Source organism: Oryctolagus cuniculus, chromosome 5, assembly GCF_964237555.1.
Source record: "Oryctolagus cuniculus chromosome 5, mOryCun1.1, whole genome shotgun sequence".
Taxonomy (NCBI): domain Eukaryota; kingdom Metazoa; phylum Chordata; class Mammalia; order Lagomorpha; family Leporidae; genus Oryctolagus; species Oryctolagus cuniculus.
Genome location: NC_091436.1, coordinates 98,340,415 through 98,367,829, shown reverse-complemented (window position 1 = coordinate 98,367,829; position 27,415 = coordinate 98,340,415).

Here is a 27,415-nt window from a genome sequence, read left to right as displayed (position 1 = left end):
AATATTCTTCTTTTACATTGATTAGAAATTCAGTCTTTATTATAAGCAAAGTCTTCCCATGTGGGAGTGTGATATGCATTGCCATTCATTGAAACCTTTCCTTATGGTCATTGGAAGACTTTTTTAAAGAATAACTTTTTCATATAAGTTTACCCAAAAATGTCTTAGAATTATTTTATGGTATTTATTATCTCAGTATAACAATCATTATTTTATCATTATAATAATTATAATTATTTATATTTTTGTGATCATTGTGTTCCAGGCACTTTAAAAGTTCTTTTTCTTCATTATCTTATTTAATTCTAGTGATGTTCTTTTACAGATTCTATTTTAACAATAAGATGAGAACACTGTCCTGTAGAAGGTTGAAATGATTTGTCTAAGGGCACAATGCAGCTAAATCATGGAGTTTGGATTTGCAATTTTTTTGTTATTCTGAATGTAAGCTTTATTTCATGATATTTCCCCCTTGATATTTCAGAAAGCTTTTGACTTGGGTTTATTTATTTTGAAACTTGCTTCTTCATTTTATTGCCCAATTTTAAATCCCCGATCTACTTAGAACCATGTCTCAAGAAATGCATTACAAAGAAAGCACATATAAGTCCCAAAACAACAATGAGGAAAGTATAAAATGAGTCAGTTCTGGCTCTCGGCTGGAGCAAGTGGGGGAAACAGTAATGGAATCAGAAGGCAGCTTGGGGAAGCCCAGCTCGCTGTGTTGTCATTGCATAGGCACTGCCACGATGCGAAAGGATGCTGTGCCCGAGGCTGGCCCTCTGGGCTGACATACGGCACATATTTTGATCACTCCCCCTGCATTCATTACTCCCTTTTTCAGTTTCCTTAAAGAATTGTCATTTTTATTGCATAGTAACCAGCAGAGATTTTTTTGGGGGGGTAGACATGGGAGGGGCTTCAATTGCATCCGAGTTTTCAGAGTGAATTCTCACCCTAATCTGACACGGCTGTGATGATGATTCCATCAGCGACCAGTCCTATGCCTGTCAGTTCATGTTATCTATCTGGAAATTGTTATCCTTTAAGATTGATTAGGCCAAGCGGAGTGAAATAAAGGACCTTCAATCTAAGGTGGGATACAAAGAAAAACTTTCTCTGAACAACATGGGATACAGATGTCAAGTGTGGAACTGCTTCGGGCATTTTTAAATTTAGAGAAATTGGGCTAAGGATTAAAATTAATATAATTAAATTTACTAAATTTAATTAAACTTAATGGAACATTTTAAAAGAATTAGAAAACAGTAGAGCAAGCACCCTGATCAAACTTTGCCTGAACCCCTTTGGTTTTCAAGTTATGTAAGTTAAATCCTTTATCGTTTATTCAGTTTGAGTTGAGTTTTCTGGTATGTGTAATATAAAATTATCTTCCTGCTGAATGAGGTTAGAAGAGAGAGAATGAGGATGCTAGTACTGAAGTCATTACTCCTTAGGTTTTCTACTAATCCACTTGTCTGGGAGTCCTAGCTTGGAGGTATTACTTTGTGTTAAACTATTGATCTGGATGGTTCTTATCAAGAAGAATTTTCTTCCATGATGGAAATTCTATATTTGTTCTGCTAAATATGGTAGAGGACACTGGTTACGTGATTACTGAGCACTTGAAATGCTGCTACTGAGAATGAAGAAGTGATTTTTAACTTTTATTTTTAGTTTTAACTAATTTCAGTTTAAATTTAAATAGATGCATGCAGATAGTAGCTATTACATCGGGAAGTACAAATATAGATTTTCTTTAAAAATGGTGCCTGGATGAGTGATAAGTAGGCCTTCTGTGGACTGGATTAAGTTCTCTCAAAATTGGCCCTCAGCTCCAGTGTGTTCACAGGCAGCTGGGCTTAGGTGAGATCATGAGGGGTGGGACCCTCATGCTGGGCGTCGTGTCCTGTAAGAAGGGACGAGAGCAGAGCCCATGTGAGGACACAGTAAGAAGCCGGACATCTCTGAGCCCAGCCGTACTAATGATCTGATCTCAACTCCAGCTTCCCAGATTGGGAGTAAACATACTTCTGTTGTTTAAGCCACTCTATTTACTGTATTATTTTATGGTTGCTTGAGCATAGGAATAGGCAGTCTCATCAAATTTTAATACGGGTTTTTAAAAGCTTCTTCTTGGAACTTTAAACTTGATACTGGAACAAAGGAGGTTTGGTGTATCTGACAATTTTCTTTTTATTTTGGGGAAATTGGATCATGTAGGAGAGATGCAGAAGACTGAAATACTTTTGCACTTTCACTCAGTTGGAAATCTCAATTTTGAAGGGCCTACTGCTTTGTAAAATGACTTTAAAAGGGGAAAATAGATGCCAATTTCTCTCGTTATAGGCAGTACATTTTCTTACAGTTTAGTTTCACATCAATGGTAATACAAACAAAAGCAGTATAAATAAATATATCAAAAATTCCTCCCAAACGAGGTAAATGATGTGTTCCAGATGCGCGGATTTTGAAACAAGACTGTATGACATCAATGAAACATGAAGAAACAAAATGGAACGCTTAGCACTTTCCTTTCTTTTCTCTCCTTCTTCCCTTCCTCTCGTCTTTACTCTGCCTATCTTCCTTCATTTAAAAATATATCTCATATTATGGAAGATACTGTGGTCACAAAACGAACAGGGCAGTCTCTGTCCTAGCCAAGACCAAAGACTTGTGGAAAGGAGAGATACCACCCTAAATAAAGATACAGCAGGAGTCTCCATCGGGCAGTGAGACCTCTTAAGGGCATACGAGGGACAAACTCTAGGTAATAATTGATTCCAACCTGATACCCGAGGATACAGTGATAACAGACACTGGGAGTGCTGAGTTGGAGGAGGAAGTAAGAGGGAATCCAAGGTGTGAAGACCAGCAGGTGAGATAGAAGCCCAGAGAGGATGAAGAACCAGGTGTGATGACAGATTGAGGATGTAATGGAATTTTCGATTGCTTAGCTGGGTATGAGGAGGTGCAAGGGTAAGGATGATAGCCAGGACAGCCGGAACCCCCAGGAATTCTGAAAGAGGGGAGCGGAATGGGAAGGAGAGGGAAAGGGAGAGAGAGAGTGTGCGTGGAGAAGGGAAAGAAAGGAAGAAAAGGTGGGGTTGGGGGTGGTGAGGGAGAGATAGGGAGCACAAGCGAGTGATTATGTCGTGTCCTTCGTGGGATCATTTTGTTTGGTAACAGCATTATTTCCTCTCTGACTTCTCTGCTCTGGAGGTTACATTTTCCACTCTCCCTTCCTGCAAGTTTCCTATTGGAATTCTGTCAACAAGAGACACTGCTATGAAATTTGTGGGTCAGGCAGAAGCAAAGGCTCTCCCATCTCAGTTGGGGGAAAGTAGTGTATAACTTGAAATGTTGTGTCCTGAGAATGATCTCCTTCATTGCCATAGGCGGTTGAATTGAATTCAACAGGCTGTCTCTGTAATTTTTATACCTTCTGTATTTTTCAAAGATTTGTAAAGTCTCTTAATTTCCTGAGTTAACCTATCCTGCTAAAATGACCCTAACTTTTCTGATTGAATCCTGACGTATGATATACTAATAGGCAGAGCACTCCTCATCAGCATGCCAAAACTCAGTTCCGTGAGTCCTGTGAGATTCTTCCAGAACCAGCTCATTGACGTTCACACCCATGTTGGAATTGGTTACCTCTCAAACTCTCAAACGTTGTTGCCCAAACTTTCCTTCCTATACTCCTCTGGCTATTGTCAAATTGAATCCAACCTCTTCTCCTCTTTCTCCTTTTCCTAAACCACTGTATGTACTTTCTAGAACTTTCTATGTGTGCCTAGAAAATCACATTGCATCCTCAGTACCTCCTCTGCATGCTCTTTCCATCTTTTCACTAAGTGAAAATCTGGCTGTCTTGAGGACGTTGCTTTCTTTAAAGCCTTGTATCCTAGGACTAGGAAGCAGGCAGTGTTTTCCTCACTTTCCAGTGTCCCATGGCTATCTCCAAGTCATTTCTCCTACCTGCTTTGAAGTTATTGTTTACTGCTAACATCACGTCTCACCTTCTCATTAGTGATATTCAATTGTAGTCTCACTTGCATGAACCACTCAACTTTCTCCTCTTGTTGTAAGATGGTTTGTGAGTTTCCCATTGAGGGGTTTCTAAAGTTCATTTTATGTAAAACATTTAGGAGAATGATACAAAGTAAAGCCTCAATGAGCATTATTATCATTATCATCCTCATTTTTTCCTGCTTGCACCACAGCAAGTAAACATTTCTGGAGAAAAAAACACAAAACTGAGATTACTGGTTTCTCTTTGAATTCATGATTACAGCCCTCAAACTGACCCTCAGCCCTGCCCAGCAATCAGTGTTATTCTTGATCAAAGTTCCTTCCCACTCAGGGAGATGACTTGTTACATGTTTCTCTTTTTTCCTATATCCCACACCCTTTCACTCTAATTCTCCATGATGATCTCAGCGCACACAACATTGAGATAACACCAATTAACTTGGAACTTCTCCTTCCAAATCATTTCCCTGTACTGCGTCTGCCCTCTCTCCTCTTTCTTCTTTCCTGTTTCCATGAGAGAAGAGTTCCATCTTTGATCGCAACCTATCTTCCTTATTCTTTACATTTTCTTTCCCATACTCACTGAAGACGTGGGTCACTACCACCAGCAAAACCCCAAAAGCTCCCAATCTGAACAACTCCCCACAAACCTGCTCTGTGTTTCCACTCCTGGTAAAATTTCACAAATAGCATTCTGCAGTTTCTGCCCTCATTCCCTCAGCCCCCATTCATGTTGAGTGCTTTCCAATCTCACATTTTATCACAAATCTCTCCAGAGACCCAGAGTACACCTGAAGCGGTCAACATGTCCATGCAGCAGAATTCAGTGACCCCCACTTGGTCCTCATCTTATCTACCTCATTCAACACAGTTTAACCATTTTCCCCTTCCGGAAGTATTTTCCTATTTTAGTTACATGCCCTCACAGCTCCTTGGTTTCCTGAAAAATTATCTTCATTAGTACCCAAACTTTATGCTGGGGTATGCTTCTGGGCTAATGTCTCTTAAGTTCAGACTTCATTTTTATGCTATCTCTTTTTGTCTCGAATGTGAATATATTTTATATAATGGAGGATGAGTGTGGCACCCAGGAACCAGACTATCTGGAAACAAAACCTGGCTCCACCACTCATTTTTTTTAAAGAGTTTATTTATTTATTTGAAAGTCAGAGTTACACAGAGAGAAGGAGAGGCAGAGAGAGAGAGAGAGAGAGAGAGAGAGAGAGAGGTCTTCTATCTGCTGGTTCACTCCCCAGATGGCCACAACGGCTGGAGCTGCATAAATCGGAAGCCAGGAGCCAGCAGCTTCTTCTGGGTCTTCCCACGTGAGTGCAGGGGCCCAAGGACTTGGACCATCTTCTACTTTCCCAGGCCATAGCAGAGAGCTGGATCGGAAGTGGACTACCAGGACTTGAACCAGTGCCCACATGGGATGCCAGCACTGCAGGTGGTGGCTTACCCACTATACCACAATGACGGCCCCTCCACCACTCATTAGCTGTGTAATCTGGGGCAGATTATTTGACCTCTCTATGTTTCTTTATTCATCCATATAATGAGAATAATAATGGTAGTACTGTGAGGATTATATTCACAGTGTATTGTTTGAACTAAACACTCAGTAGATATTAGCTGTTATTATATCCTGAACATTTTTAGATTTGTATCTCATGCCCAAGTTTTTCACTTCAGTTTTGGACTCATGCAACCACTTACTAAAGAACCCCTCATGGATGACTGACAGAATCTCCAAATTAGTGTGCACAAAACAAAACCAGAATTCTTGATAAACTCCCAAACCCATTCTTCTTTCCTGTCTTCACATTCTCACTAAGTGATATGGTCTTCATTCAGCAAAAGGTTACCATTGCATCTACAGGTTATTGGCAGTGATTCCTATAGGTCTTAACAATAGGAATTCACAAAATTTACATATAGTTAGGCTGGAGAATTTAAAATCACTGTAATGTTTCTTTGATTAGATAATTTTACCATCAGCCCAAAGTATCTTGTTGAACTCCCACAATGTGAAGCTGTCCACTGTGTTTGTGTGTGTTGTGTGTTGGCATTGGTGTGTTTGGCTGCCAGAGTCAGGAGTGGAAATAACATGTTGCATATAAATAAAAGATCTTGTCTCATGACTTTTATTGTAGAGGAATATTTTATATTACGTGGACATGTAAAACACATAAACCTACAGAATCACATACATCATTCAAATACTTGCAAAACATTAATATGCTATCAAATTAGTTGATAAACATCTGTCATGTCTTCATGAGTACATTTGATATTTGTTTCATTCAAGTATTTCTTCCAGATGTTTTATGACATTTTCTCCTAAGTGGTTATTTGTTTCCTGCGCCATTCAATTCTGGTGGTCCATGCTTTTATGATTCATTTCTGCTTGCTCTACAATAGCTTCAAATGGACACCGTATTCTTGCATGGCCTTGTTACCAAAGACAAGAAGTTTTGGGTTTGCAAAGAAAATAAATACTCTAGAATTTCATGATGTTAGAAATCTTTTGGAGATCATTACATCTGCTACACGACATTGTTTATGAAGCTGACACCGCTTTCCAGCCAACAGACTGGATGGTTTTCATACATTATGTCTTTTAAGCATTATGGAAATTCAACCAGGTAGGAAAATTATTAACTGCAAATACTAAATTCAGAAACCTGGATTAAAAAGGCTTAGTGATTACTAAAGGTCACACAGCTAGTAAATGAGGGAGCCAGCATTCAAGTCCATCATTAATTTAATTGAAATCTTTCACATATTGATAACAAAGAAAGTTAATTTGGCAATATGCCCTGAGAGTTTCTTTTTTTTTTTTTTTTTAAGATTTTACTTATTTATTTGAAAGGCAGAGATACAGAAAGGCAGAAGCAGATCTTTCATCTGCTGGTTCACTCTCCAGGTGGCCACAATGGCTGGAGCTGGGCCGATCTGAAGCCAGGAACCTGGAGCTTCTTCCCAGTCTCCCACGGAGTGCAGGTGCCCAAAGACTTGGGCTATCTTCCACTGCTTTCCCAGGCCAAAGCGGAGAGCTGGATCAAAAGTGGGGCACCCAGGACTCTAACTGGTGCTCATATAGGATGTCAGCACTGCAGGTGGCAGCTTTACCCACTAAGCCACAGCACTGGCCCCCCGATAGTTTCTTAAATTGCCTATTCTATTTATATTTTATTGTTTTTTTCCCTTGATAATTTCCTAATTGTTCAAGATTTTCACAGTAGTGAAAATTTATTTTTTGTACATCAGATAAGAAACTTCATTACCTCATTCTCCATTATTTACCCAGTGTTAACCTTCGACTTCCAAGTTCCAGCTCAGGGTGTATAAATCAGTTTTCGTTGTACTGAACATTTCTCTTAGTACTATGGTTTCATTGTATGATGATCATTTTGAAGTCTGCATTTATTGCAAAGGTAAGACTTTCCATATATTAGTTCTTTTAAGAATTTAGTTTGATTTCCAGAGCACGTTCTTTGGGCTGCCAAAACAGCTCTGTGGCAGCACTGAAAACTGGCGATAATAGGGAATGCTCAGATTGAGACTTGGGAAACTGGAACAAAGCACTTATCTTTAGATCCAATTTTGGTGATGTATGTATTATGATCCTGGCAAGAAAAAAGCAGTTTCTAGTTGATGAAAACCTTTTTTTTTTTTTTTGAAGTAGACTCTTACAGAAACTCCCTAGGTAGCAATAAAAAGAAAATGTTGAATTCTCTGCCTTGTTATTGAAGAACACAACAGACAGCATTTTCAATAGCGACTTTAGGGATCACACAGCAAATGCCTTCATGTGGCTGTGTCTATAATGTTGGCTCTGCTTTGATGTTTACAGAATCATTTTACAATGCAGTTCTCAAGATATTCTCATACACAGATGACATGATATAACCAAAGACAGAACTTTCTTATGATCAGATTGGATCAAGAATAGGACTGAAATGATTGAGTCAGAGGATTTGGTTAGAATATTTCTTAGATGTTTCTCTTTTGTCAGTTGTACTTAATTCTTCAACACTCTAGCTCATTCCATAAGATTTAAATAACAAATGAACATATGCAGCTCAAAAACATAAATAATTAAACAAGTTTGGGTAAGGGGAAAGCATGGTAAAGAATTAATAAGACAGGAACAGAATAGATGCCTGGAACTTAATTAACATAGCATCTTAAAGAATGGGTACAGGCAGCTGAAAATTCAGCTTTCAGTTTCCCAAAGACCAAAGAAAAAGTGAAAGGCAATTATAATAGCTAATATCTGTAAGATAGAAACCAATGAGAAATTCATGAGAAGCACAGATACTTTTTATACCAAGTCCTGAGAGAATTTTCTCCAATGAGTATCCATAAACAGTCTAAAGTTCTTTACTATATTCTCATAATTGATCATTTGTGATGGTTAGTTTTCTACACCAAGTTGATGGATTAAAGGACATACCGTTAACTATTAGAACATTATTTCTGGTGTTTCTGGAAGAGATGAATGTTTCAATCAGTAGACTGAGTCAAGATCTTCCCTCTCCAGTATGGGTGAGAATCATCCAGTTCACTGAGAGCCTAAATTGGACAGAAATATAGAGAAAGGGTGAATTTGCTTCCCTGACTCCTTTTTCTCATGTCCTTTGCCTCGGATTGAGGGTTATACCACAGGCTCTCCGGTCTCCTGGTTCTCAAGCCTTTAGATCCAGACCTATTACACTACTGGCTTACCTGGTTCTCCAGCTTGCAGACAGCATATAGTGGGAGTTTTTGGCCTCCTTATGCCTGGGCCAATTCTCATAATATATCCTCTCTTCTATGTCTACATGTATCATTTTTGTTATGTTTCTCTGGAGAACTCTGTCAAATACATGGTTATACATTTACAAATTATAGTGCTTGAACACATCCTTTGGAGTCATCTGAACACATGGTGCCGTCTCATAATTCAGTGAAAACAGTTCTCTTGATAGAACTGGAGGTGGGCGGGAATCATTTGATCCAGATATTTAGCCAGAGATGGTATGGTTTGTTTCAAGGGAAAAGTTAGATAGTTATACCATACACAAACGGACTGCGTATTTTCAAGTTCAAATAAGCTTTTTATTTTAAAGATTATTTACTTATTTGAAAAGCAGAGTTACAGAGAAGCAGAGACAGAAGGAGAGAGGTGTTCATCTGCTGGTTCACTCCCCAAATGACCTCAACAGCTGGGGCTGAGCTGATGCAAAGCTAGGAGCCAGGAGCTTTTTCTGGGTCTCCCATATGGCTGCGGGGACTCAAGGACTTGCGCCATCTTCTACTGCTTTCCCAGGCTGTAGCAGGGAGTTGGATCTGAAGTGGAGTAGTGGGACTCGAACTGGCACCCATATGGGATGCTGGCACTGTAGTTGGTGGCTTTACCTGCTATACCACAGCACAGGCTCCTCAAATAAGCTTTTGTTATTACAAAATAGTATATGTATATTGTATACAATCAAAAGAAATAAATAATAATGACAAAAGAAGGGATCATTTTATCTCATCCAAGAAAAATGATCCCATTTTGTGTTTTGCAAAAAAGTCACATCATGTATATTATTTTGTAATTAACTTTCACAGTTAAATTGCTAGCTAAAATGTTTACTTTTTATGTAAACAAGTTTTATATCATCTAATAACTAGTCCATATTCCATAGTACCCAACTATCACCGAGATGTTCTTTATAGATCTGTTTTGTCAAAGCCAGAACCCAATCCAGGTCCACATGTTGAATCTTGCTATGATATCAGTTAAGTGCTTTCTATCATGGCTCTTAGAAAGAGACTGTACTAATCTTCCTGCCAAATGGTTAATCTTCTGTATTTATTTAGTGCTTTCTTATGGAAAATCATCTATATTTCCTGATCTACACATAGTGTCTTTCATATTGCATAAACTCAGGAGACACATTATATTTGGTTTCTTTACTCTTAGTAATCATTCTGACCTGCAGATTAGAGTGATGAAAACTTGATCCCATCTTGGTCTGGATGAGTTTTCTCACTGACATGATACCTACTGTAGTAAGATTACTTCTAACAGCCATAAATGTTATTTTTCCCAAGTGGCTTTATATAGCACAGGCAGCTGAAATTTCTAGGATGTATTCCTTGGTTATGACTTGGAACATCTAGGTTACTTATTAAAGGTAGATGTTTATAATATAACACTCAGTACATAGGTAGGATAAGGTGTTTTATGAAAATTAAGAAGCCCAAATGAGATTAATGCCTGAAGGGATGGCATTCCCAGCTTTGGATAAAGGTGAAATTAATTGAAGAAAGTCTTCAATTCCTAGCCAATTTAATTCTTAAGTGCCTCAGAGTTTAGCAAAATCTAAGAATAGGAGAGCTATGTTTAACCTCAACTTTTTTTCTTATATGATATTTTCATCAAAGCCACAGTTGTGCAGTTCATGAAAATCTCATAATTTGGGGAGCCCATTCATCAAATGGTAAACCTGTAAATTTGGTCAAGTAACAGACTTAAACTTTTTCAAATAGGAAATTCAACTTACAATCATCATTAATGTCCCCAGAATCCTCTCCTTATTTTAATAATGATCCATTTGAAAAAAAAACATAGAATATAAAAATTTTACATCAAACGAAAACTTTCTGTGTATTCTCCATAAGACTGGGATTTTTCACTTTGTTAGGCCAATGCTTCTTTAATGTAAAATTGAGTAGTTATAAATTTGGATTATAGTTTTTTTGTCAAGTTTTTTTGTTAAATGCTTTTATCTTGGATTAAGACCCTGTTCTCACAGCTATCTATTTATCAATATCATACCTAAATCACCCATTTCTTAATTGCTTATTACCAATGAAAGAGGAAATCTGACTCTGTTATCTCAGAGGATTATTTGCTTGCTTCTGAAACTAAATTTTGCTGCTCTTTAATATATTCATTTTCATATTTCTTTCTTTTTTTAAAAAAATATGTATTTGGAAGTCAGAGTGACAGGAAAGGAGAGATTGAGATATCTGTCATCTGCTGGTTCGCTCCCCAAACACCCGTAACAGTCAGAGCAAGGCCAGGAATAGGCCAGGCCAAAGCCAGGAGCCAGGAACTGTATCCAGGTCTCCAACAGAGGTGGAAGAATCCCAGGTGCTTGAGCCAACATCCATCAGTTCCCGGGCACATTAGCAGGAAGCTGGATCAGAAGTGGAGCAGGAGAATCCTGAGCCAGGCATTCCACAACACCCTCCCTCTTCATCTTAATTTTTGTTAATCCCTTGGATTTAGTTTTCTTTTCAGAAACTAAAAAATGGTAAGGTTGATAAATTTATATTGTCTTTTGCTATTGTGATATAACAGGAAGAAGGTATCCAGGAAACTGGAATAAGCTTTTAATTGAGTGGAAATTACTGCAATAACATTTATGCTTATTTTTGTAGGGAAAAAGATAATTTTAACAAAATAATTTTAAATGTAATATAATAATTGCATCTTTGTGTCCTTAACTTTGTGAGAGTTAGACAAACATATTTTAAATATTTTTCACTAGAAAGTGGAGATCTCGCCTATTGCTACCTTCTATTAAAATAAATAATATTTAAATTTTTTTATCTTGAAGCAGCACTGTAGTTGGGAAATTTTTCTTCTAGGGATAGTGAGGTATCTATTATTGGATTACCATCATACACAGAAGAATGAATTCTGAATTTTTAAAAAAATGCTATTTAAAGGCAGGGAGAATGAACAAGAACAGACAGAAACTCGAGGCGTACAGACCCTTGAGAAAGGGAGCTGCAGTGAGTTTCACCTGCATGAACTTTCTAATGGCCTTCTTCATTCACAGTGACAGAGTGGCCGGAGCACAAGCAGGAAGTTATAGTCATACTGGCTTGGGGTGGGGTGGTCAGAGGTTGAAGGTCAGCACTGACAAGGAAGATGAGAAGTGAGGAGGAGAATTCTTGGAAAGCAGGGAGCTAGCTAACTGAGGTGGAAGTCCCCAAATCAGCTTATCAACCCCATGAAGCCCTGCAGTGTTCCCTGACCTAAGCATATATGTGCAATTGTGGCAGAAAGCAGAACAGAGTGGAAGTCTCAACTACTTACCAGCGAGCCAGAGTGTAAGAGTTAGTCCATTCAAGTTAACTGGCCCTTAAAACATAAACCAATACTATGTAGGAAAACAGAATGTAAAAACAAATAATTAATACTGACCTATACAGAATAAAATTACTTGATATGTGAATAAATAGGAAAATATGACCTGCAGATAAAAAATGGAAAATTGAAACCAAGCACAGGATGACTCAAATGTTTGATTGAACACATAAGTACTTTTAAAGCTATTGTAAATATTTTCATGGTCTGGAATAAAAATATGTCATAATGAATGAACAGATGGGGAGCCTCAGAAGAGAAATGGAAACTAAAAGAGAACCAAATGGAAACTAAAAAAATTGAAAACATAGTATCTGAAATGAAAAATTGGAGCTGGGTGTGCTCAATATCATTTTAGAAATTGCTAAACGAGTAAGTAGGAAGAGATGCACTAAACAGGAGACAATGCTGAAAACAATGGTAGTCCTAGTGACCTGTGGGGCAATGTCAAATAATCTAAGACCCCTGTAATCAGACTCTCAGACACAGAGAGAAGAAGGTGAGAGAAACTGGAAGTGGAGAGAGGGGAGAGAGACAATGCAATGGTGCAGAGAGATTATTTAAGGACACTGTGGCTAAAATATGCCACAAACAGATTAAAAAAACTTAAAACTCAGAAAACTTAAACTCAGAAAAACTCAAGGATTAATGCAAGGATAAATGCAAATCAAACCACATTTAATAATACCATGATTAAGCTATTGAAATTTAAAAATGTGGAGAACATATTGAGGGGTGCTTGAGAAAACTGACACATTACATTCAGGAAACTATATACATATATGTGCTGGCAGTAATACATGTGTCTGCTGTCAGAAACTGGAATCTGGCAGATAATGAAGCAGCATATTTAAAACACTGAACATGGGGCACGTGTTTGGTGCAGAGGTAAAGACACTGCTTGGGACAACGTCATCACATCTTGTACTGCCGTATTGAGTCCTGGCTCCACTTCTGATTCCAGCATTCCTACTAACATATGCAGATGATGCCTCAAGTACTTGGGTCCCTACCATCCATGTGGGAGATCCAGATTGAGCTCTGGGCTCCTGGCTTCAGTCTGGTCCAGTCCCAGCTGTTGTGGGCAAGTGGAGTGAACCAGCAGATGGAAGATCTCTTTCTCTCTCTCTTTCAAATTAAATGAATAAATCTAAAAAATGAAATGTGGAAACAAATTTCTTAAAATGATGAAAACAACAAAAATTCTCTGTCAATCTGGTGTTTTATACCCAGTGAAAATGCCTTTGAGAAGTGAAGGCAAAACTAAGATATTTTAAGTTAAAGATAAAATTGACTGACTTAGTTACAGCAGACCTGCACCATGAGAAATGCTAAAAGATGTTTTTATGCCTGGAGAGAAATGATTGATCTACAAAAGGGATTCAATAGTACAAGAAAAAATAAATAGCTGGATAAATGTAAAAAAATAATTTTTCCCCTTCAGTTTTTAAAAAGACATATGACTAAGGCAAAAATTATAACACTGAATTCTGATATCTGTAATGCAGGTAGATGTAACACATTTGACACCAATAACACAAAACTGGGGTAGAGGGAAGTGTGAATAGTAGGGGTCTCCAAAAATTTCACAGGCAATACCTATTATGAAAAAGCTATGCATGGATTTCAAAATATTTTTACACCAAAACAAACTTTTCTTTTAATTTTATTTTTTCATAAGTTCTTTGGACTATCTTCATAAAACTATATTATTCTGAACATTTTACTAGAACTTATACAATATTAACTCTATGTAGATTGTGAGCATTGAAGGATGCTATAGTTTTGATTTTAGTGTGAACACTGAATTTCTCCCAAAGGCCCTGTGTTAATTGCTTGGTTCCCAGGTTGGTGCTATTGGGAAGAGGGGAAATTTTAGGAGGGTGGGACCTGGTGGGCAATCCTTAGATCTTGGGAAGCAGTTTCTCAGAAGATAGTTGTGAGAGGGTTGTCATGAAAACCTAAGTTTGGACTTAAAGATCTCTTCTACCTGGCTAGCCATGTGGTCCTCCCTCCACACAGGTGTCACCATTGTCACCTGTCACCCTCACCAGATGCCAAACCAATGAGTCACTGAATCTTGGACTTCAATCTCCAGACTGTGAGTTAAATACAACTTCTCCCTTAATAAAGTTAGTTGCTTCAAGTATTTCATTGTAGTGATGAACAGCTAACTATATGAAGTATGACTGTTGTCAGTTGGTATAATGTAGTTCTGAAATGCTGACTGTAGTGTAGACACTCCTGTCAATTGTCTCCTGTTATACAAGACCTGACCAGGGCTTACTACAAAAAACAAAAAATTATGAGTTTCAAGAATTCTGATCTTCCAGATAAAGTTTATGATCATATGTTTATCCCCAAGATTATACTTTGTCTCTAAACCATATAGTGTTACTTTATGTATTTTCCTTCCTTATTCTCTAGCTTAGTCACTTTTCTTCAGCATAATATAGTAAATGGTACCCCATAAAAGAGTAACTATATATTTCTAAGGCTTTATCTGATGAAAATTAATTTAAGTAGGAGCATGTAGAATCTAATTTGTTAATTTGCATATTTAATATAAAAATTAAAACTGAACATTTTTTATTTTAGCCATATATATATATACATATATATTTCAGATGAGGTCTACCCAGAATATTGAAAATCATTAAAGTGTTCATAACAGCTGAGATTTCTACTTTGACTTGCCAGAAATTAGGGGAAAAATGTTTTTTACTGAAGCCAAGGCTCATATCATTAAAAAAAAAAAAAAAAAAAAAAGAAAGAAAGAAAGTCTGTCCACATTTAATATGAGAATGTGACACAATATAATTAAATATAATTCTATTTCCTCTTATTTATTATATCATCATATCTCATGTTAAAATGCCTTTTCTTGGAAAAAGAGCTAACTTCTAAAGTATTTGTGATACAAATCAGTAATTAGTATAAAACATCACAAGGCTACTTCTGGTCTACAAATTAGAACTTGAAACACCTTTTTCTCAACTTCAGTACAGGACAGGTAGAATTCAGTACAATGAAACCTGGAGAGCGTTCACAGACAAGTCCCACAGGAGCCTGTGATATCTTGTGCGTCATCTGGGGTATAAAGGGGTGGGGCCGTTCACATGAAAGGCAGAAATCACTGAATAGGCTCTAGAAAGTTCATGTGCCCTCCAAAGTATTTTCACATAATCTGCCCAGGTTCTTAACCTCAACAATGTCTTAGGTGGAGAGATTAAAACTATTTATTTGAAGTGATGCATAATGAATTTTTTTTTTTACATCTGTGCTTCCACCCATTTGCAAAATGATGTATTTATTTTGGAAGGAGAGAGAGCAAGAGCAAGAGAAAGAGAAATCTCTCATCCATTGGTTCACTCCCCAAATTCCCACAATAGCTGAGCACTCCTTTTGGTGGTAGGATTCCAGTTACTTGAACTGTCAAAAATACATCCCAGGTTCTGCATTATCAGGAAGCTGGAGTCAGGAATCGGAGCTGAGGATCAAACCCAGGCACTCTGATCTAGGACGTGAGTGTGTTAACCAGCCTTTTAACAGCTGTGCCAAGTGCTTGCTCCTGATTTTGCCCTTTCAACACCAAAAATATATTCTTGAAAAGTCTGATACAGCTAGTATTTTAAATCTCTGAGATTTTAAGTTTACTTGGAGCTCTTGGGAGTGACAAGAGGATATATTTATAATTAGACCAAGGTAATGTGCATACACCTGGATATTAAAAACACAAGCTAGGATGTATGCATACACTTTTCCACTGAATTTAAAAATGATTATGGAGGCACTTACGCTTCCTTTAACTGTACACTGTGATTTAATATACAACACATACATGGCTTTTTTATAAGGGTTAGATAAACTCTATGATAAGCTGAATCCAGAAATAGATTAAAGTCATTTTGTTATCTTTCTTTTGAGCAATGCTTATGTGATTCATGCTCTATAAAAAAATCAAATCATATGGTTAGGAATCCCATAGAAAAATCCAAACCCCAAAAAGTTAGAAATGTGAATACCCAGAACTGGGCTTCATTTCCAAGGAAGGACCCTCAAATTATGAGATTGGCACAAAACCCCAACTCTTGTTCTCACTGTATGAAGTGTCAAAGAAGTCATATAAATGTCACAGAAGAAAAAAACAAGCAAAGATATTTTCGTAAATAAACAATTTGCTCCCTGACTTAAGAAATGCAGTATATAACTGAAAAGGCAGAAAATCATTTAAAGTAATTATTTTCTTAAACATATGTCAATTTGATTCTTAATAACCAGGATAATTACAGTGAAGAAAGTTGTGAATACCTAAACCCATGGTTGGAATAAAACTAGTCAAATCTGATATATAATAGAATGATTGTAAACTTATGTGATTAAAACTGCATTAAATATTTGAAAGTGTATAAATTATTCTGCAGATATTATCCATATTTGCAAATAGTACAGATAGAATAGCTCAGGAGGATGAAGCACTATAAATTCTTTGATGAATAAAGGGCTAAAAATCTGTTATCTGTGTTTACTTTCCCACCCAGTCCTCTGGTGTCTCTCTCACTCTCTCGCTCTCACTCTGTCTTTTCCTCTTCCATTCCCTCTCTGGTTCCTTCTCCCCAGTAGAATGAGATGCAGAGATAGTGCATGTTCCCGCCCTCTCTTATAGTCCTCATCTGATATCTTTCCATTTAACAGTTCCCAACCTGTGCCCAGTGCAGAGAATGGCTTACTCATGTCTACCTTTGTGATAGAGGGTCGGAGATTAGAGGTGAATCTGTGAATTTAGCTGTCTCTGTGTATGGAGGAAACTTTTGATTAGAGATGGTAGAAATGAGGGGATGCCTTCCCAGGAATGGACAGGAGCTGAGCCAGGACTCTCCAGAGTTTCAGGGGTGCTTTTTCAGCCCTGTACATAGGGTTGTTCTTTCCCTACACATAGTGCTCACACATGCACTGATGCAAAGACGAACCTCTGGCCAGTCTGATATTATAGCCCCTCAGGCAGTTTTCAATCTGTGGCCTCTCACATTCAGTAATGTTTTATGCTAAGAATCATACCAGTAGCTAGAAATCTTTACCTCCAATAGATCTCTGAAAATTTATTGAGTTTCCATGGAATCTGAATTTGAATTTTCTTAATATTCTTTATTGTGGTCCAAGATCACCATATTCCTATCTTTTTAAAAAAGATTTGACAGGCAGAATTACAGAGAGGCAGAGGCCAAGGCAGAGATAGAGATCTTCCATCTGCTTGTTTACTCCCCAAATGGCCGCACTAGCTGGAGATGTGCCAATCAAAACCAGGAGCCTGGAGCTTCTTCTGGGCCTCCCTCATGGGTGCAAGGACCCAAGCACTTGGGCCATTTTCTACTGCTTTCCCAGACCCTAGCAGAGAGCTGGATCAGAAGAGAAGCAGCCAGGTCTCAGACTGGCACCTATCTGGGATGCTAGCAATGCAGGCGGGGGCTTAATCCACTACACCACGGTGCCGACTCCCATATTCATATCTTTTAATCCACTACTATAGATCAACATTGTTCTCCAGATCACAAAATAAATGATATAAAGAGATGCAAGAGGAATAAACACAGCCTGTTACGGAATTTCCTGGCTGTGGTAGTGTGGTAGAGTGCCCATTGACTAGGGTGCTGCTGCAAAACATCTCTCAGTGGCAGACAGAATGGCTGGCCTGAGCGTGTCGTGAAAAGCATGCGCTAACAGTGCTCTGTGATGAATATGGACACAGCCACTATTCAAACTGAATGCTTTAGGATATGTTTTGTTCGGTGTGTGTAGTAGAGTTTGGATGGTGGCTTCTTTCTTACCTGTACCAGCTCCTTCTGCATCCATCATGTACTTCTTGCATTCACATTTATCATTAGCACATTTCCTTCTGCCTAGAAGAAGTAGACTTTCAGATTAAAGTTATTTCCTCCCTGTGATTTCTGGGGTCACTTTCTTTCTTTTATCCCTCTTCAGAGACCTCAGTTGATAAATTATTCCCGTAAGGGTGGAGAATACTGTAAAAACTTGATTATAGTAGTAAATGTTTAATTAAAAATTGAGGGTAATGTCTCTATTTTCTTTGTTGGTTGCCATTGAAAACTTTTCCTTCTTGTTTTTCAATTCTAGGCTTGCTGTACATGGGTCTCTTTCAGGATCCAGCTTTTCTGGAGCAGCTTCTAAATGCAACCCTTTGAATGTGCAGTCTGCCCTGTTGACAGATTACCTCTCCTATTTTTCCCTAACAGATCTGAGCTAATGACCTAACAGATCTGAGCTAATGACAGTGAAAGATTATCTACAGTGGGAGAACTGAAGGCTTCTTCTCTTTCTTCTTGTTTAAAAGACATCTATTTATTTACGTAAGAAGGAGTAAGAGCACCCACGTGAGAGAGAAATAAAGAGAGAGAGAGAGAGAGATCCCATCTGTAGGCTGATACACCAAATGCCTTCAATGGCTGGGACTGGGCCAGTCTGAAGCTGGGGACTAGGAACTTTGTTCAGGTCTCCCACGTGACAGGAACCCAATTAGTTGAGCCATGTCCATTGCCTCCTCGCGGTGCTTATTACCAGGAAGCTGGAATTGAGGGCAGAGCTGGAACTTGAACCCAAACACTTTGGTATGGGATGCGGGAGTTCCAACTGAAGTCTTAACCACATGGCCAAACACCTGCCTAATCTTATCTCTTTTCTCGTGGTCTCAAATTCATTTAAAGCCAAAATCAAAATCAAATCAAAAGAAAAGAAATCAAAAAGCATGTTCTTTCTCTAAATAGGAGTGTTATTTAAGTTTAAGTTAAAAAAGAAAATCTTCAATATAGCGGGGAATTAAAACAAGCAAACAATGGCCTGCATGGTGGCACAGCAGATTTAGCCACAGAAAGCTTTGGGCATCTAGTGTGGGTGACAGTTTTGACTCCTGACTGCTCCACTTCCAATTGAGCTCCTTGCTAGTTGCATGGAAAAGTCGCAGAAGGTGACCCAATTACTTGGGCCTGTACCACCCACGTGGGAGAGCCAGATGGAGTTTCAGAGTCTTTGTTTCAGCCTGGCCTAGCACTGGCCATTGCAGCCATTTGGGAAATGAATCAGAAGATGGAAAATCTCTTGGTCTCTCCCTCTGTCTGTTCCTCTCTCCTTCTCCCTCTCTCTTTTCCCCTCTCTTTCTCTCTCTCCCTCTCTCTTTCTGCAACTTTGCCTTTCAAATAAATAATCTGAAAAAAAAAAAAAGCAAAGTACAAATGAACAAAAAAAGCACTGAGAGACTCACATATTTGAATCTTATCCTAGGAATTTAGAACTTGAGTTTGGTAACATAAAGCAGTAAATACCTTGAATGGTTTTACTATGAGTTTGAAAAGAGATTGGTCTGTATAAGCTATAATCGGGAAAAGGATGGCAAGTTACACATTGATCTTTGCAGCTACACACTTGCAAGATAGTATTTATGCAGAAGATAGTATTTATGCAGAATCACCTTTGCATAAAAAGACAGTATTTATTTTTTAATTAACTCTAATAGGAATGATAATCTCAAGAGGGATTTATTGTAGCCTGCCACTTTTAATTATCTTTCCTTTAAATGCCAGTGAAAATAAGGACATATTTTTATTGAAATAGCAACCTCAAATAAAATCGTAACAAAACAGATGACGATTGTAGATTCAGCAAGGAATCATATATTTGGGAAAAGGGATATGAGACATTGAAGACAAGACCACACAAAGAGTTACTTTAGATATAACTTAGAGCTGGATTGGAAATAGTGACTGCTCACTGGTTAATGGATCTAATATTCACTTTATGTGTTGTCTTCCTTTTTAATCTTTTCGACCATATATGGCAGATACTGTTTTTTTTTTTTTCATTTTTACATCTGAAGAATTGAGAATTAGATAGAGCAAATAATTCCAGTGGCATGGCTTAAAATTTATATGTACATTTTCTTTTATTTCTTTCAAGATTATTTAATTAGTAACAATATCAGGAAAGGTTGCAAGGGATAATATGAAATTCACCACCAGCATTTTATAGTTTCAAAATACAATCACTATTATCAAAATTACCCATTTAAAAGATAAAATAGTGTCATCTTCAAAACTGATAAATTGAGAATCCCAGCATTAAAGAGCTTATTCTTTTCTAGTGAGTTTCATGAGTTGTAGATATATTTAGAAATCCTTTTTTTTTTTTTAAAAATTCAACCCTGTTTTTCAAACTTAATAATCATTACATTCATGCCATGCACTCTGGGGAATGATTAATAATTTTTAAAAATTTTGATATTCTAGAAATTGCTTTTCAAATGCAAACACTGAATCACATGCATGCTATTTCATTCAACCAGCCCTTACACAAGTTATTGGTGAGGGTGGATATGGGAGACCCCATGTGTAATTTGAATGTTTGTGGCCCAAGCAGTGTGTATCAATAACATGCTTTTGGGCAGAAAAGGGATAGGAAACTCATGAGAACTTGTCCAAATTTCCCATCTCTTAAGCAAGGCCTGTGATTTCTAAATAACTGGTTTCTGCTTTAATCTAGCATTCCTCCAGGAATACATCATGACATCTCTGATTTATTGATCCATTTGTTGCTGAAATGAAATATCGTGCCTTTTTCCCAACGTTTTCTAGACACTGAATAAGCTTCAGAAAATATTAGTCTTATAACAATACTGTGAACAATCATAATATAAATTGATTTAAACAGAATTTCTTGCCACAGTTACTTGAAGATAAATTTTATGATTCATTGTTGTGGAAGTATGTGAGTTCAAGTATAATTATTATAATCTATATATGCATATGGTGAAAAATTACTAGTCCATTTCTTCGGACACTAGATGGTTGAGAAATTAATGTTCTTCCTATCATAAACTGAATGTGTGCTCCTGGGAAATTTAACAAAACTCTTTGAGCTTAGGTTTTTATCCTGGTTTACTTGAAGTACATGAGGCTAGACCAACACTGATCTCTCATCCTCTTTCCTCCTTTATAGCTTTATAAACTTTTCCATTTCTGTTTTGCATATCCCTGATCTCTCTTTTTCTCTCCCTTCTTCCCTCTCTCCATTTCCCTCTCCTTCTCAGTCTCTCTCTCATTGCCTTCTTCTTTTGCCAGAGTCCTACTCATGGTTTCTTTTAGAGTATCAATAAAAAGGGAATGTTCCAATAAGAAAGTAAAGGTGCTTATGGGTCACTGGGAGATGATAACTGAAATGGCTTTATTCAAACATCAAATACTTGTTGAGCAATTGCCATGCGCTGTAGATACAGCTGTAAATAAACCAAATGAAATCCTAGCCCAAATATGATTGTCTTACATGGTAATCTGGAAGACAATAAGTGAGTAAATAAGATGCTTATATAGATTACTGTATGAAATCTTAAAAATTATTATAGATATTATTTTCTCAAGTGATGGAATAGAAAGTATGTTTTTGATAATTAAACACAAATATTCAATGATGTCAATTTTGTTATAAGTACTGTATCATTGGAGAGATTAAGTGATAAGTTAATATTTATGTCTCCATCTTCATCAACCAGGAAACATTTTACTTTTAATTAAAATGAATCTTGCTACATCTAAGTCAGGTACACCACCAGATTCAAGATAAAAACTAAAAATTACTTAAATTGATAGCAACGAGCTGGATACGTAGAGTTTAAAAATCAAACAGTGCTTCAAGGTTTATAGAAAAGAAAAAGAGAAGCCCCTTAGCAGACCCCACACATCACACAGCTTCTCTCTCAGAGGCAAACCCTGGTGAGTACTTTCAGTTCTGTGGCAGTTTCCTCCTTTATTTATCCACGTACTTATTCCCATAATATTTAGGATTAGATTCAGCTGAGTGACAGAAAGCTAAATATAGCCATGCCTTAAATAAGGTAGAAGGTTCTTATTCCTTGGAAAGTTGAATCAGTGGTTGAACGATTCAGGCTTGCCATGGAAGCACCATGGTTATCTGCATTTGATCGCATCCTTTTACTTGTTTTCAACACAAGGCTTTTTCCTCATGACTCTAGCTCCTCAGGCTCCATCTATTTCCCCCACATTACATACAGAAGTAGGAAGAAAGAAAAACAGTTAAGCATATACTGGTTTTCTTTGGGAATACTTCTTAGGCATTTCAAATGCCATTTCTGTTCTCTCCATTGGCCAGAGCTTAGCATTATCCACCCAAGCTGTACAGAAAGCTAAGAAACATCTTCCTTCTTATTTCAAGGTGTCATATCCCTGGTTACAAACCGGAGTATTTTTACTAAGTAAGATAATGAACAAGGCTATTGTGGAACATTTAGACATTTCTGCCACACTTCCCAAATATTCCATTAAAAGTGTAAAACCTTCCAACAAAGTGTTTCATAGGCTCAAACACATTAGATAATTTGTATTTTTAATCTCTGAAGAGTTGTCTCTGGGAACTCTCAATTCTTCCACTTCACATTGACCTGATTGATCTCCATGTCTGACTGCAAACTGGAACTTTCCTCCCAAATATTCCACGTGGGAGCTCTTGTATTGTAGATACTATGTATTTTTCTGTCTCTTTTCTCTTTTCTTAAGCACTCCCACCAGTAATTTCCCAAGAAACAGTACTTAAAAGGTAAACTTTTAATGATTTGGCAAGTATTACCAAGTCTTTATTCCAGCCTCAATCTTAATTTATTTTACAGGAAACAATATTCTAAACTAAAAATGATTGCTACTCAAAAGTTCTGAAGAGAAAAAAATGATCATTGATAATACACTTAAACATTTTTGGAAGATGGAGACAACTACATAGTTTTAAAATTCCACTGAATTTCTCTATAAAACAAATGTAATCAGCAGACTCATAGAATGGCGGATGTCCTAAACAGCACTCTGGCCTCAGAATCAGCCCTAAAGGCATTCGGATCTGGCTGAAAAGCCCATGAGAGTATTTCAGGCATGGAAAGCCAAGACACTCTGGCAAAAAAAAAAAAAAAAAAAAAAAAAAAAAAAAATCAATAAAAAACAACAAACAAACAAAAAAACCCAAAAAACCTAAATGAAAGATCTCTGTGAGTGACATCCCAGTGGAAAGAACAGGTCTTCAAAGAAGGAGGTACCTTTCTCTGAACAGAGGAGAGAACTTCCACTTTGACTATGACCTTGTCTAAATAAGATAAGAGTCGGTGAACTCAAAAGGCTTCCATAGCCTTGGCAGCTCATGACTGGAGCATAGGGAGATTACTGATGCCATAAACAGGAGTGTCAATTTGTAAAGTCAACAACAGGAGTCACTGTGCACTTACTCCTCATGTAGGATCTCTGCCCTTAATGTGCTGTACATTGTGATTTAATGCTACAACCAGTACTCAAACAGTATTTTTCACTTTGTGTTTCTATGTGGGTGCAAACTGTTGAAATCTTTACTTAATGTATACTAAACTGATCTTCTGTATATAAAGAAAATTGAAAATGAATCTTGATAAGAATGGAAGGGGAGAGAGAGTGGGAAGGGGGGGTTGTGGGTGGGAGGGAAGTCATTGGGTGGGGGGGAAAGCCAATGTAATCCATAAGCTGTACTTTGGAAATCTATATTCATTAAATAAAAGTTAAAAAAATAAGCTGAGATAAACATAAAAACAAACAAACAAACAAAAAAATGTAACAACTAGGGTGGAAAAAATAAAACAAACCAAAGACATCTAACAAAACGAAGTGACAAAGTAGTCCAGTAAATAACAAAGTGTGAGTGATAGGAACAAGACACCAGTAATTATGGAACTCCTGTGGTATCAGATGCAATTCAAGAGGAAGAAAAGGGAATATGGTAAACTTCTTAATAACATTTTTTAAATTTATTTTCATTGAGAGAGAGAGAGAGAGAGAGAGAATCTTCTATCCACAGATTCACTACCCAAATGCCCACAGCAACAGAGGCTGAACCAGGCTGAAGTTGCAAGTCAGGAATTCAGTCTGGACCCCCCACACTGGTGACAGAGACTCAAGTACTTGAGCCCTCATCTGCTGCCTCCTAAGGTATGCAGTAGCAGGAAATTGGAGTCAGAAGTGGATTCAGGCCTTGAATCTAGGCCCTCTGATATGGGGATGTGAGCATCCCAAGTGGCATACAACTGCTCTGCCAGACACTCTCCCCAGAAGTAAGATTCCGTTGGTCCAGAGAATTGGAAAGCACATTCTACCACAATCAGGGGCTCACTGCAAAGCTTCATGGGAAATTCTGAGCACAGTAATGAAACTAGGAGAGAACTATCAATCTTAAATTGATGCAAGAGGGCAATAGGACATTCTAATGCTCCTGGAGCAGTTTTGCAGCATAATCTCAGACATATGGGTTATGATAAGTAACTTTACCACACGGTAATTTGATTATAAGTTCCTAGTTTTGTAAGGATAAAAGAACTGGAAAAATATTAAATTTTTATAATACCCTGTAGTTCTTGATACAATTAGTACGGTTACTCTTGTATAGCTTTACGTGAATGCAATATCAAGCAAATGATCATCACGCAGAATTGTTGTTTTTATGAAAGTAAGGAAGCGGGACCAGCATTGTGCTGCAATGGGTTAAGCCACCACCTGCAATGCTGGCATCCCATATGGATGCCCCTTAAAGTCTCAACTGCTCACTTCTGATCCAGCTTCCTGCTGATGCACCTGGGAAAGTAGCAAAAGACAGCTCAAATGCTTGTGCCCCTGCACCCACCTGGGATACCTGGATGAAACTCCTGACTCCTGGCATCACCCTCACTCAGCCCTGTGCATTGGAACCATTTGGGGAGTGAACCAGTGGATGAAAACCTTTCTCTCTCTCTCTCTCTGTGTGTGTGTGTGTGTGTGTGAGACTCCCCTATCTCTGTAATGCTGCTTTTCCATCAATAAATAAATATTTTTAAAAAAAAAAAGACAAGAAAGACAAGTATGAAAGTGAAAGCACTAAGTAGAAGCTCTGTATGTTGGTTTTAGTTGGAAATACCCATGATATATCATTGACATGAAGAGACTTCAAAAAGTTAATGGGAAATGGAATTGAAAGATAAATCTTTTGGTAGAAAAATTTTTGAATATGATTTTTTTCATTATACATATTCTCCATGAACTTTTAAAAGATTCCTCATATTATATCGTGGTGTATTTATTTCAGCTTGAAAAGTATATATTATATAGTTTGCTCTGTCAACTAAAAGAGCATAGAAAAAATGAGCAATCCTGTATCAAAAAACCCACCTAGCTCTCAGATTGTGTTCTTTAAATGTCATTTCCTCTAAAAGAAATGATGGTTGGATAAATTGATGATTTCTGGTTTGGGTAAGGAAATATAACAGATAATTCTGGAACATTTTGCTTGCCAGAAAGCAAGAAAGCTTTCAAAATACTGGATCATGTCACACAGTCGTAGAGGCCAATTCAAACAGGCATAATTTGCCCAAATTTGGGGCACTTTGCATATCAATAAGGGTAATAAGCTCAGATGATTAAAACTCATGAACCCCCAAATATACTAAAATTCACAACTTCATATAGGACAAAAATCCATTGATTATCATTTGAGGATTTCAGGGAAGTTACTTATTATTTTTCTCCAATAAGGGAAAACTATCAACAAGTTATCCTTCCTTTCCAGTAGGAAATTTTCCAGGTTCCTAAGAGTTGGTAAGAGTATATTTCTTTCTCTTTATAAATATCTCAGTTAATAAATCAGAATGATAGGATATGATATTTTGCAATTTCCAGTGAGTGAATGAATGCTGACAATGCTGATTAATGGCAGCTTCCATAATTAACCTCTCTCCTGACTGAAGCACAAAACACAATTTATGAAGTAAACTATCTAAAAAGCTGCTTGTACCTAAATCTACTGAAGTATCAGAACTAAGCACCAATTTGTAGGAAATACAATGGATGAAAGAGCACATTAAATGATACCACAGACAGCAAATTTCAGTCAGTGGAAACTTTGAAGGAAATAATTTCCAATCTTTTCAGCAAAAATGTACTGGAATGAATGGAGAGGGGACCTATAGATTAAGAGAGACCAGGGGAACATTAGCAAAGATAATATATGAATCTTGCATCCACATTCAAACTGTTAAAAAAGAAACAGAGAATAGAACATATAGATGACAATTACAGAGGGTGCACATTGAGTTTTGTTGATATTTAGCCATCTTGGATAATTTCTTTAGAAGGGATGATACTATTGTGGTCATATTTTAGATGAGTCTTATTTTCAGATACATAGTAAGATTATTTTTAAGAAACTATATACATGCCCAGATTTTCCTTTTAATATTGAAGGAAGAAGGAGAAATGGGTGGGAGAAAAGAGAAACAAGACTGTCCAGGAATAAATAATTGCTGGTTGTTAGGTACATCCAGATTCCTTAACCCATTCCCTCTACTTTGCCTGTGCTTGAAATTTTCTATAATCAGAGGCAAAAAAAAGTCAATAATTGTCTTCCAACAATGCTATTGCAGTCTCATATTCCATATTCTTCTTTTTCTTCTTCTTCTTTTTTTTTTTTTTTGACAGGCAGAGTGGACAGTGAGAGAGAGAGAGATGGAGAGAAAGTCTTCCTTTTTTCCATTGGTTCACCCCACAATGGCTGCTGCGGCCGGCGCACCGTGCTGATCCAAAGCCAGGAGCCAGGTGCCTCTCCTGGTCTCCCATGCGGGTGCAGGGCCCAAGGACTTGGGCCATCCTCCACTGTCTTCCTGGGCCACAGCAGAGAGCTGGACTAGAAGAGGAGCAACCAGGACAGAATCCAGCGCCCCGATCGGGACTAGAACCTGGGGTGCGAGTGCTGCAGGTGGAAGATTAGCCTATTAAGCAGTGGCGCCGGCCCTCATATTATTCTTACCATCAATATTTAATGTGACTTTTATTGTTCCTCTCTGGAAGTTATTAATATCTTACCTTTATCCATGCTATTTTCAAATTTCACAGTGAAATACCTTGGTCTGAGTATTTGTTTGTCCATGTGCTGAACACATACTGATACTTCAATCTGGACACTTAGTTCTAGAAATTTTTCTTTTTTTTATTGATTTGATAGTTTCTTGCTTTCTATGTCTGCTATTGTCTATCTTCAATGTTTAATAATTAAAATATCAGATTCCTGCAGTGAACCTCTGATAGCTTTTTATTTTTTTCCTACTGTCAATCTCTTGTTCTTTTCAGGAGTCCTCTTTTCTGGATGACTTTTAATTTATTTCCAGTCCTATTGATTTTTTTTTCTTTTACC